Here is a 3,525-nt window from a genome sequence, read left to right as displayed (position 1 = left end):
CTTGGTGTGGTCCTCTTTGGATTCCTTTTGTTTGGGGTTCTCTGTGCTTCCTGGACTTGTAAGTCTATTTCTTTCACCAGGTAGGGGAAGTTTTCTGTCATTATTTCTTCAAATAGGTTTTCAATATCTTGCTCTCTCTCTCCTTCTGGCACCCCTATAATTCGGACATTGGTACACTTGAAGTTGTCCCAGAGGCTCCTTACACTATCTTCATATTTTTGGATTCTTTTTCTTTTTGCTTTTCTGGTTGAGTATTTTTTGCTTCTTTGTATTTCAAATCTTTGACTTGATTCTTGTAATCCTCTTGTCTGCTGTTGGATCTCTGTATATTATTCTTTATTTCAGTCAGTGTATGCTTAATTTCTAGTTGGTCTTTTTTCATATCCTCCAGGGTCTCACTAAATTTATCGGCGGTTTCTAGAAAATTCTTGAAAAACCTTATAACCATGGTTTTGAACTCTATATTCAGTCATTTGCTTTCCTCCATTTCGGTCATTTGTGACCTGTTTCTTTGTCTCGGCATTTTTTATGCTTCCCTGCGTTGGTAGAGTGGCTTTGTGTGCTAGGTATCCTATAGGGCCCAGTGGCTCAGCCTCCCCAGTCACCTGCGGTGGACACTCTTGGTGTACCCCCTTGTGGTCTTTGTGCACAGTCTTGTTGTAGTTAAGCCTTTATTGTTGTAGGTATCACTGGGAGGAATTGACCTCCAGGCCAATTGGCTGTGAGAATCAGCTGTGTCTACGGTGGGAGAACTTCTGTGCTGAAGACACCCTTCTGGGGCAAGACTTGCTTCAGTGGGGCTTTGGTGCTCACTGAGTCTGCCCCCTGAGTATGTCCCGTATGGATCTGAGGAGTTGTAATCTGGATGGTCCCACTCTGACCACTGGGTACACAGGCTCTTGGATCTCTAAGGAGGTGCTAATTTAGCCTCTGCCTAAGGCTCCCCAGCAGGAGCTACGAAGAGATTGCAGATTCCCCTTCCTTGTTTGGGGTTTGGAGGTGCCTAGATGAGGCCCAGCTGTGAAGCAATGCAAGCTGCTTTGGGGCTTTGGGACTTCTCTTGGAAGTTCTGAGTCTGTCTGGCCCAGCTGCAGTTTGTTAGGTAATCCTCAGACTGCAAAGGGCCAGGGCATTCATATGCAAAAGCCTCTGCAGCAGCTGGGTTGGGGCGGGGTCTCAAGGAATCAACAGGGCGGAGCAAGCAGCTATGGCTGATCCTCAGCCCTGCCCTAAGGGGCCCTGCATCTCAGTGTCCCGGTAATCACTGCAAGCACCTCTGAGAGAAAGCCGCCCTCGAGTTCTGCCCGCTGCCAGACAGTCCAGTGTCTCCCCATATGAGTCTGGGTCCCCAGAGAGACACCCAGAACTGGAGTTCAGAGCAGTCGGGGGCTTGTGACTCCCTCCTGATTCAGAAAGACAGCCGCGTCCTTAGTTGTCAGCCCTTGCCGCGTCCGCCTCCGTACCTCTGCACTTTACTTCCACAGCTCCTCTGAGTCTCAGTGTACTTTTCTCTTTCTTTCTAGTTGTAGAATTTCCACTCAGCTAGCCTTCCTGTAGTTCTGGATGATGTCCGTTTTGTCTTTTAGTTGTATTTTTGAATTTGTTGTGGGAGGCAGCAATTTCCGGTGTTTACCTATGCCACCATATTGGTTTCTCCCTTATTGTTTTTTAAACAATTTCTTAGTGATTTCTTCCTCAGTACTTCAACTGTCCTTTCAGTCTTTTATTTATCTCTCTCTCTCTCTCTCTCTCTCTCTCTCTCTCTCTCTTGGTTTCAAATAACCCTTTATATATAATTTTATATTTATATATAGTTATATCAAAACTGATAGTACATAGTATAACTGGAAGAAAGAAATAAACTTAGAAGGCTATGCTGAGAGGATGGAGCTTGTGAACACAATAAATAAAAGTTCTCTCCCCCTCCCAGCCCACCCCAACAAAACAAAAACAAAAACCAGTTGTAATGTACATGGAAAATTGTGCACAGCAGATTTTTTTTTTTTTATAAAAAGTAGATTCAGCAGCACATCCAATTATAAATGATTGTTAGGAAAATCATATAAAACAATGAAATACATAAAAGTGTCAAGAGTAATCGTCAGGGTGCGAAATTCCTTGGTGGCCAAATGCCCATGACAAGCAGAAATGATCCTGGCAGCATCACTCACAGGTCGATGTCCACAGAAGGTTCTCCAGGTGCAGCAGCATGGACAGGTGGAGATTTGAATTTCAGACCCTGATTCATAGTTTTCACAATTCCATGTGCAATTTCAGAAAGACTCATCGTTCACTGCGGACGACCCTTCGGAGTGGAGGAGTGGAAGAGCCCTTGTCTGTGCTCTCCGACCCTGAGCTGCTCTGGTGCTGCTGTTCTGACCCTGCACTGGAGGTCACTGTGGAGGAGGACATGGAGGAGGAACGAGTCTTTTCCTTAAAAAATGATAATGTGATAATGGCGGTGACATTGCCCACAGTCACTGCCAACTGCTGTACAGTGCTCCTGTCCACATTTTTCAGTCGGGGCCTTGAGGTGTGATTTGACTTGCTGGTCTTGGTTGTCGCATTGGCGGACTGTATGCTGTTTGCCTCACTAGGAGGGTCTTTCAGAATATCGGACTTTGGTTTTGTTTTCTTGTTGGTGTTTTCCTTGGTGACACTGGGACTGATTTCCTTATCTTTCTCAGGTTTCTCTTTGTCTTGCTTTTCAACACTCTCCTTCTTCTTCTTCGGGGGTGGTGGGGTGGCATCCTGCTGTGCCACCAGCTGAGAATTGATTCAAGGTTTTCCGGTGGAGGTGCCTTTCCTCACATCACAGATGCTGCATTTAAAAGCTTCGACGCTGTTTCTAAGGTGCAGACGCTACAATCCCAAAAGCCTTCGTCTGCAGCAGGTTTCGCTTGTCTCTTCTGCCTGCAGAGGAGCGGGGAGTGGGGCGAGGGGCGGGGAGGGAAGGGACAGGGCAGGAAGTGGAGACAGCACATCACAGGCGCTGGTGAGCTGTGGTAATTTCACAGGAATCCTGGGCTGGAAACTTCACTCTGGCGACCACCCACCCATCCTTTTTCGGAACCATCCTTTTCCGGAACCAGAAGAGGGACCCAGCTGAAAGGGCAAGGGCTATGCCCTCCATCTTGCCCCGTACCCTCCATGTTGGGGCAGCCGCCATGTGCTCAGGAAAGTACCTTCTTCCCGGAAGCCCAGGCCTCTGCTGGCCATGCCCGGAGTCTTCTTAAACTAACCAATGACAATCAAGGGACATGCGCACCATAGAGATGACCACATCCTGTGTAACAAGACCCGACTTGTGCCTGGCCAATCGGCAGGGCCCACAGTTAGCTCCCCTCCCCTCACTCCACCCCCTATTAAAACCCTGTTTTTCCCACAGTGGGGACACTCTGCTTCCGGTCGCTGCGTCGGCCAGGAGGGGGAGGAGAGCTAGCTCAAATAAAGGACCCTCTGCTTTTGCATCGGACTGGCTGGCTCCCTGGTGTGGTTTTCTTGGGGATCTTGAAATCTGGGCAC

The 3,525-nt window shown here is 47.9% G+C and overlaps 1 pseudogene; it reads right to left on the bottom strand.

Annotated features, from left to right (window-relative positions):
* Positions 1-2,273: 2,273 nt before the first annotated feature.
* Positions 2,274-3,133, bottom strand: LOC118660779 (annotated as a pseudogene).
* Positions 3,134-3,525: the final 392 nt, after the last annotated feature.

The sequence above is a fragment of the Myotis myotis genome, unplaced genomic scaffold (assembly GCF_014108235.1).
Source record: "Myotis myotis isolate mMyoMyo1 unplaced genomic scaffold, mMyoMyo1.p scaffold_m19_p_7, whole genome shotgun sequence".
Taxonomy (NCBI): domain Eukaryota; kingdom Metazoa; phylum Chordata; class Mammalia; order Chiroptera; family Vespertilionidae; genus Myotis; species Myotis myotis.
This window is presented reverse-complemented; position numbering and strand designations above follow the sequence as displayed.